General features: G+C 38.7%; 1 protein-coding gene across 1 annotated transcript in view; it reads left to right on the top strand.

Moving 5' to 3' along the window:
- The first annotated feature begins 1922 nt into the window (after window positions 1-1922).
- Window positions 1923-9813, top strand: part of uba1 (ubiquitin-like modifier activating enzyme 1) — a 331255-nt gene continuing 323364 nt past the window's right edge. Inside the window, 1 exon segment of the mRNA XM_051933534.1 lies at window positions 1923-2104. The gene's annotated coding sequence lies outside the window, so the exon portion shown is untranslated.

Genomic DNA, 9813 nt, shown 5'->3' with positions numbered 1-9813 from the left:
ATTGTTTCTTCCTCGATAGTGAATGCCTTGTGCATCCAATGATATTTTTGACAGTTTGTTCACACTTGAGAATTGTACTTCTGAAAGTTACGCTTACTTCTGAAAATTAGAAGTGCAAGCGTAATTTTCAGAACCTAGCAAAACTTTCAGAAGCGCAAGCATAATTGACATGTGTGAAATGTAAATTTGACTTAAATTATTACAAGTTATTTTTGACCGGAATCTTACTCCATACATTTTGTATTTACATTTTTATTGGTGTAGATAGGATTGATGCTGATAAGATTCTTGCATACTTTTTAAATACTTACGAATATTTAAGCCTGAGTCATTGTGTTATGTTATATATTTAGCTGTCTCCCTGCATGTGATATTTACACTTTGGAAGTCCGTAAAATTGTAATATCTTATCATAATGTGCAATCTTTACAAGCTTTATCTTTGAAATCTGTTTTTCAAAAAGCACTATCTATAAATTTGTCACTGTGAATGAGTTCCCTTGTACTTGATGTGGTAACACTGCACAATTATTGATAGCACTCTTTATAAAATAGTAATTTACAGAACTGCTGTCTCCGCCACACAAAAGATGAGTTTTGCAAATATGTGCCATGTATAACTTCACAAGGAATTTTGGAAATACATAAAATCCTGTCAAATGTTCAGACTGTGACACTGACCTATAACGCAACTGAGAAGGTTTAGCCCTATGGATGTGTTTGTGGTGATGCTGCTTCACATATTTGCAATTAAACTGTTTCAAACATGAAACATTTGTAGAACTCTTAAATGTAATTTCAGTGCCCTAGTATCTTGTATAAAATTGCATAACTTCCCCAGGAATTAAAAAAAAAACAACAAACAAACAAAAAAAAACTATTGAGATGTTTATACTTTTGCATATATTTTTATATTTATTGATGTAGAGAAAAGCCAAGCAAAATGACACCTTTTATTGGCTAACTAGAAAGATTACAATATGCAAGCTTTCTGACACCTTTTATTGGCTAACTAGAAAGATTACAATATGCAAGCTTTCGAGGCAACTCAGGCCCCTTCTATTACAATATGCAAGCTTTCGAGGCAACTCAGGCCCCTTCTTCAGGCAAGAAGAAGGGGCCTGAGTTGCCTCGAAAGCTTGCATATTGTAATCTTTCTAGTTAGCCAATAAAAGGTGTCATTTTGCTTGGCTTTTCTCTACATTCATAATGGCTAACACGGTACAACACCCTAGTACTATATATTTATTGATGTAACACTAGCAAATGTGTATGTTTTATGTTGTGTAAAACTTAAATAGATTAATTAAAAACAGTAAACATCATAGGCACATGCTACATGCTTATTGACAAGACTGAAAATGTGTATGTGAATCTGTACTCCTGCAGCTGTCTGTCTGTCCTTTAAATCCACATTTACTGTATATAGTTTGTTGGGGGTGGTGCAGTGCATAGTTCTGATTCAGGAGAAAAGTGATGGTTAATGTACCCAACGGTGAACTTAGTTTCTCCCTTTTTAACCAAGCCTTTACAGGATTGTCTCCCAATTACAGACAACTCCGATTTGAACTGAGTGGCATCAGGAATTGGATAAATGGATTGATAATCGTGTGCAGCAATTAAAATAACTTTTTATGTAAGGACTATTGTCGATGCAATATTTTGCCTAAAACGCGGAATCTTTATAGTAACACACAATTTTCCTAATGAAAAGAGGTTTGTTTTCTCTTACGCAGATGTCACTGCATATACACCGGGGTATGGTATGAACGAAGCACTAGTTGAATAATTATCTAGTTTTAGGACAATGAACGAAGCACCAGTTGAATAATTATCTAGTCTTAGGACAAATGATAGCGCTTCGATTAGCATGTCGCTCGTTTCTCCTTTTGAATAATTCATAAGCCCCGCCTCTGCGTTCAGATGCCATTTTGGTTTTGTTCCCGGCTGTAGTGAGTAGAGTGACTCAACAGGAACTTGGGTTTCTGACGAAATCGTTTGGCTTTTAAAATAAGGTAAAAGGAAAGTAGCAACGGGCTGAAAGCGTTGAAGCGATAGAGAGGAGAGCATTCCGGACGAAGAGGGAGGAAAACGAAGGTTTATTGGTAAGGCGACTGCACTGCTTTTAAGTAAGTTACGAGGCTAAGGGCACATCGGCGTGAAGAGATTTGTAATTATGCTATGCCAGCAGTAATTCCCCATTGTGAAAGTGGGCCTAGTATTTGTTGATTTTGAATGAATACAGATCCGTAAAGAGTGGCGAAATGCACCTATTGCGAAGCTAATGCTTTGTTTTATTTAGCGTTGGTGCCTTAAGTAGCACATGCCATGAAATTGCCAGTGACGACGTGTAACGCAAGAGTGGATTGGCTTTATTAGTCTTGCACCTGAAAGTGTCACTTGAGGCCTTGTAGGATTCATGATCAACGAAAATCCTTTGTAGGAAGATTCCGGGTGGAAGGTATTCATCGTTTATACACGTTATTTATGTATTATTTCTAACTAAGTATATCACTTAAGATCAGTCGCAAAGCTTTGACTTATTTTACCTTGTGTGTTATCTGTATCTGTGATATCGGGTTCTTCCGATGTCAGTAAGATGCTGAACTTCCGGAAAGACTGCGGCTGTTTAGTTTGAAAATGTTGAACTGTCACTCTCATTGCGGTGCAAAGATAATTGTCGCAAAGAAGTAGTTATTCGCGAAGCGGTTTTCGGCTCTGGGCCCATTCATTCAGTAAGCAACTTGTAAGCGCGCTTTGAATGAAGCGTACTTTTTCTTGTATTTGTGCTTTCCATGATAGTTGCAGCGGTTTATTTTTCACAGTCGTGGGTAGATGCTGTTTTCTGGATTATGCTAATAGAACTTTGCACAGTGACTCAGGAAATTCGGTTCGTTGTAAAAGAGCATGGCCGTTTCCTACTCGGGGAGAAAGCAAACGGATGTCCTCATATATAAGGAAGTTATTTGCAGTTTCCGTTTTAACTTTAGAAAAATGTGTTGAATCTGTTACTGCTTTGGGAGCAGCACTGTGTTCTTCTGCTTTTGATCCCGGCAGTAGATAGTCTTAGTATTTTTAGTACCCTTTTTTATAATATATATAATATAATAAATAATCGGAAGATGCCACTCTTCAGCACCCGTCCTTTCTTTTGGCTACGGCGCATAGTTTATGACGGTCACTAGCTGTGTTTGCCTTCCTCACCCGAGTGATTGTTGGCTTCCGGGGCAGTGCTGCAGGAAGAATGAAATTTCAAGCTGTAATTAGTAACTGTTGTCCGTTTACAGGCAAGGTTATATTCCATGTAGATTCTTAATAGGCATCCATGGCAATATTTGGTTTCAGAATTTCGTTTTTAGTGTATGTTTCAGCATTTTCGTTATTTACATTTTGCTCCTGTAACTATTAATTTCATCGTATGGAATGACCAAAACGTACGTTTTTCCCAGAAATATCTACTGATCTAGATTCATTCAGATGTCCTGCAACTTAAGTATGAAAATGTTACAAAAGTAGTAATCAAACCCAATACATTTATGTATACATTTTATTTACAGTTGTGTTCAGAATAATAGCAGTGTGTTTCAAAAGTGAATAAAGCTCAGAATCATTATTTATAATAGCTTTTATTTCTGTACATGCAAATACATTGGGAATACTGCATCTTCTATTCCAAATCAAATCATGTAGAAAAATGTTATCAAATTTTGTTATTCCTTTACAGAAAGTGGGGGGGGGGGGAATCTTTGACTGTCAAAAAAATAGCAGTATCTGCATTCTTCTTTACAAACTTAAACATTCACTGTATAAACTGAAACGTTTTAAGATTTTGCTTTCCTTTGAATCACTGAACTAATATTTAGATGCATGACCACTTTTTCTGAGAACCGATGCACATCTCTGTTGCATGGAGTCGACCAACTTCTGGCACCTGTGAACAGGTATTCCAACCCAGGATGATCGGACTACATTCCACATTTCTTGGTTTTTTCCTCAGAAAACAGCATCTTTGATGTCACCCCAGAGGTTTTCTATTGAATTAAGGTCTGGGGATTGGGCTGGCCACTCTATAATGTCAATCTTGTTGGTCTGGAATCAAGATGTTGCTCATTTACTGGTGTGTTTGGGGTCGTTGTCTTGTTGAAACACCCATTTCAAGGGCATTTCCTCTTCTGCATAAGGCAACATGACTTCAAGTATTTTGAGGTATTCAAACTGATCCATGATCCCTGCTATGTGATAAATAGACCCTACACCATAGTACGAGAAATATCCCCATATCATGATGCTTGATTCACTGTCTTCACAGTGTACTGTTGCTCGAATTTAATTTTTGGGGGTCGTCTGAAAAACTGTGTCCCTTAAACCCTAAAAGAACAATCTTGCTTTCATCAGTCCAGCTGACCGGAAAGAGAATTATCGGTATACAGAATCAAGCACATTCTGCCTCAGCCATTCGCAATTTAAACTGCTCTCATCCGACAAATGCTTCAGAGCCTTTCCTGTACAGACCTCGCGGTTCAGAAAGTTTCATCCCAAGAACTATAAACGCACTCAATCAATCCATCAAGTGCTCCTTATAGAACTGTTTGTACTTAACAGTGAGGTGACTGTACTTGTAACTTGCGATAGTTATAATATTGCACAACCTGTGCCACTTTATAAAGTGCGTATTTACTTATAATGATGATATTTTTAAGATGAAATGCAGCAAAATATGTTTATTACATTACAAAGATAAAATGTTAACATCATTTAAATAATCTATATTGTTAATAATTAAACATGTGAGGACACGGTGTCGTAGCACTAGCGACGAGCTGGCTCCCCGATTATTCCTGCCTCGCTCTGTATTCTTGCTGGGGCTGGTGTGATGTTCCTTAAAAGTTTTGAAGAATCGGCGTTTCTAAGCTTACAGATGGCTTGAAATCTATTACAGAGCTGATTGTGTGGCGATTGGTTACTTCAAGAAAGAAAAGGAAGGACAGGAATTGGTGGGTTAGTACATTTGAAAGAGACTGTACTGCTGCAATAAATTATTTCATCGAAGGTCGCGCACGGCACAGCAAGCATCTTACGGGAGGCAGGAACAATCTTTGGACAGGGCGCCAACTCATCGCTATCACTGAGCCACCGTGTTACCATGTTTAATAACATGCGTTAATTCCTATCATCATGAAAATAAGTGTACATCTCAGTATTTATATTATTCAGAGAGCTCTAATCATGTAATGGATTCTGTGTACTGTCGGAGGAAGAGAAAGCCCGTTAAAGAATCACATAGTGATTCACACACACAGAGCACATAGAAAAACCAATACAATACAAGCATTTAACGTGCTACTTTTAGTTACGATGGTATTTGTGAATTTCCCCTTGGGATTAATAAAGTATCCTATCTATCTATCTATCTATCTATCTATCTATCTATCTATCTATCTATCTATCTATCTATCTATCTATCTATCTATCTATCTATCTATCTATCTATCTATCTATCTATCTATCTATCTATCTATCTATCTATCTATCTATCTATCTATCTATCTATCTATCTATCTATCTATCTATCTATCTGAGAAACTAGTAAATTAAAGATTTTAAGATGAAGTTTATGATGTTCTACTTTAATCACATAGTTTATTTTGTCATTAAAATGGAAATTTCAAGATTAACGTTCCATGCTTCCAACCCCCCCCATTTCCCCCCCCCCCCCCAACACCACTGTGTGCCTATTTTTTCCCTGTACCATAATAAGCTTCCATAATGTAGCGGGGCTACATAGTTAGTGTTGTCAAATGTTAGTACTACATGCGTCTTGTTTCCATCGTCCCGTTTGCTGTTTATGTGTGTGTCAGTGAATGCCGTCCCCCACCGCAGCCCCAAACCTGGAAAATACCTGTTCACTATCAATTAATTACATCTGTCACAGGACTGTTTAAGCAATCAGGAGGGAATAGCCAGGGAAGAGAGGAGAGGAGAAAGGAGGAGACCATTTTTTCCACAACCACGGATCAACATACCTGCTGTTTTTTCACATCGCGCTTTTACAGTAGTTTGTTTTTCATTCCGCTGGACTGTCTACCATCCCTCATCTGCTGAGACCCCGGGGTCGGATCGTTATCCACCACGTGCCGAGGAATCACGGTGAGGTTGTTCCAATTGCTGGGAAAATCAAACAACTCGCTTATCTCTAGTTCAGACATTCGTATTCAGGACAGTTTTTATAACCGGACTCAAATTCACGATCATTCATTCCGTATATCATTCATTGTTGTTATTCATTGTTATATATTGCAGGGACAAGGGAGGGTTTGTTGTATTTATATATGGTGGGGTCTCGTTGTTGCTGTGGTGGAGGGATATTCATATTTCTATTTTGCATTTGTCTTGTTATTTTGTAGGGATATTTATATTTCTATTTTGCATTTGTCTTGTTATTTCATTTAATACAATTAATCAGTTTAATTTTACGTACCTGTTTTTCTGTTGTGCTTATATTTACACCGTCGATTGTGGGGAAAAGTTTAATTTGTTAGAGGTACAGCTTGACAGTTAGATTCAAAGGCCACAGGTCTTGGAGGTGTAGGTACCGGCTGGATAAGGGGTCGGCCGTTACAATATGACTCTCAGACGGTGGGTACGACTCGCCTTTTCATGGCGACTTTGATAATAATAATAATAATTCATTACATTTATATAGCGCTTTTCTTAGTACTCAAAGCGCTATCCACACAGGGAGGAACCGGGAAGCGAACCCACAATCTTCCACAGTCACCTTACTGCAAAGCAGAAGCACTACCATTGCGCCACCTGTAGCAGATATCTGACAACTTTTTATTTCAGGCACTGTGTGACTTTGTGAACTTGAACTTTCGAGTTTCTCCGACACTCTGTCACTAGATCAACTTCCTTTTGTTGTTTATACCACTGTTTAAACCAACAAATAGTACGTTTTTCCTTGCCTCCGCTTGGTATTTGCTGACATTCTTCTATTTTCCCCATGCTTTTGCCATTGTCTTCTCACAGAACGCTGTGCTTAAAGGCTGTTTATATTGATTTGCATATTCAAAGAGGTGTCATTCTGGGAGGAGTTGAGCAGTGGTTGCAGGCGCGTACACGTGTGTTTCTTTTCACAGTGACCGGGATTTATGTAGCGGAAGAACGTGGAAGTTAGCAAACACAGATTTATGCATCTGGATTTTTTTGTGCATACACACATTTCCACTTTTGTTCGTACGCCATGTTTTAGTGTGAATTCTACGCATGGCGTTATGAATGAGGCCTCTGAAGACCTCGGCCAAATAGCCAACTACCCCCTCTCCCGAGCATTCTGTAGCGGAGTCTGTGCTGAACCATCCAATGTGGTGAGAGAGTCTTTCCATTTGACGATTCATTGCTCCTTTAATACACATGACGTTTTCATACTCGGGAGGTCAGTAGCACTAAGAGCTGCAGCCAAACGTAGACCTGAAACACAGAAGTACAAGTTCTGCCCAGGGAAACTTAATCAGACCCTTATCAGACATTATGGTATTTCCAGGGAAATGTCTGCATTAATGCAACATTAAAGCTACAAGGTAAAACAGTATCTAAAACATGTTCAGTGTCACATCGTGGCTTTTTGATGCAATGTAAGGACATTTACTGGTGTGTTTTTGGTAAAGAGCAGTTTTCTTCACATCACTGGACACACCAAACCTGTTTGCAGTTGCAAAAGTGTGGCTAACTTTGAAGGGGCATCTATTCATAAACACGTGGTTATTTCTGTCTTGGGATGATAGCCCATAATCGAAAAATTCCGGAGTCACTGGTATGGTAATCATGAAATTATTTCCCCTATACAACTCTAGGTAGCTCACTTCCAGACAATCAAGGCTTGAACTGGGAGAACTTTGTACCTGTTCTGCAGCAGTGGCGGCGTTGGATGGGAGGGGGCTGGGGAGGGGGGGGTATGGGGGTAAGTATAGCATGCTGCTTGGGCTTATCAACACATTTACAAGACAAGAGACACTGACAGAGAGGTGGGCCGGGTTTACGAGTTTTTTTGTAGGGTTTGGTAATTCTAGTGTTAAATAACCACAGTTAACCCCATCCACTCGGTTGATTGATAGTCCTGTCAGTTTAGGAGTATGTGACTTTTAAAATGTGTCCAATAGTACGCCGCATTTAAACGGTTTGCACACTCATTCTGTTTCTCATGGTCTGCGAGACAATGGTTTTTCCTTTTTAATCCAGCTGGAAACGTCAACAGGAAACTGTGCCTGACCACAAGAATAGAGCAACCAGCCCACTTTAAAAGGTGACTTTTTTTGGGGGGGGGCCACAAAGTTACTTAAAATGCCTTTATCTTATTTATAGTAAATATTAACACCTTCAGCCTTTAAGTATAAGCTCAGAAGAATATGAGATACAGCACATGCTAGGTGAACATTGGACCAGGGTTTAAATTCAGCTTTTACACTGCATGCTGATATCTGTTTAATCTGTCACTGCAAAGATACCCTCTATAAACAAGGTATATACAGTATATGGGAAGTAAGGTTAAATGCCTGAAATTCCTACTACCTTTGGCATATAAAGATAACATTTTTTTTCCAGTCTAAACACTGACTCTTTAATTTTAATCCTTTTGTTCACCATATAAAATTTTTGGTATTAGGAATTTATCATTTTTCGCATACCCCAACTTACTCTCAACAGACACACACAGATTTTTGGGGTCAGAGTACAGAGGTCAGGTATTTGTATAGCAATTGCAGGTTAAGGGCTTTGCTCAAGGAACCAACAGAGTAGCATTCCTTCTGCCACTTCCAGGATTCAGACCTTCAAGTTACCATCCCAGATCCTTTAGCTAGAGAGCCAACACTCCGCCAGTAGGTTGTGAAGCCAGGGCTCTTTGAAGGTACTCCACTGAAGTGTAGCTATTGGAACTTAATGTCTCAATGGCTTTAATTGTTAAACTATTTAGCTGTATTTTCCAAAGTAACGTGGCATATTTTAATTTAAGCTTCTATTTAGTGAAGTTAAATGAAAGTGCCTGCCATTTGTAGTCAGTGGGGCTTCTGTGCCTGATGTTGAATCAGTCAAAACGAAACACAGTACATTTACAAAACAAAAGACGCTAATGGAGAGGTGAGAAGGAATTTAAGGTGGCCCTGAATTAAGTTTTTTTTCGTAGGCTTTAGGGATTCTAGTGTTAAAACTGTGTGATCCTGACATATCTGTTTTACTGGCTGCACAAGGCCTGCTGCAGCAACACATGCCATTATCGCATCTTCCTCCAGAGATAGCCAACTAATTTGGAATTCTCTCTTTTCCGCCCTGCCTTTTTACTTAAAATGAGCAACACACTTTTCAGTTGTATTTGATGTGCGGCAAAATTGACTGCTGCACTGTTGCTGAGTTTTTGATTTATATTGTACTTCTGCTCAAACAGGGACTTGGGTTTCTTCGCAACAATTGTTATAAACACGTGCACTGTCGACATGTGCATGCAAGCATGTAATGCAGCACCATAATTTAGCAGAGTGACTGCGTCCAAAATAAAAGGCAAATAAAATCTGAATGCTTACCAGCTAGCAGCAAATGACTCACTTTTTTTAGTCGCCTATCATAAAACTTTTTGTTGTATATAGCTAGTGTATATTTACATTGTAGAGGAGTGGAATATGACTCAAATTGTTCCTCACTTCAAACCGAAAGTCATATTGTTATGCCTAGCATACATCGCGTTCTGTATCTATCATACAACACTGAAATATCTTTGAACTTACTGAGATGACAGTCTTTCTTCTCCACAGGGAGCTTGTAA

This window comes from Erpetoichthys calabaricus, chromosome 11, assembly GCF_900747795.2.
Source record: "Erpetoichthys calabaricus chromosome 11, fErpCal1.3, whole genome shotgun sequence".
NCBI lineage: Eukaryota > Metazoa > Chordata > Cladistia > Polypteriformes > Polypteridae > Erpetoichthys > Erpetoichthys calabaricus.
The sequence above is the reverse complement of the archived record's forward strand: the minus strand, read 5'-3'. Positions and strand labels throughout refer to the sequence as shown.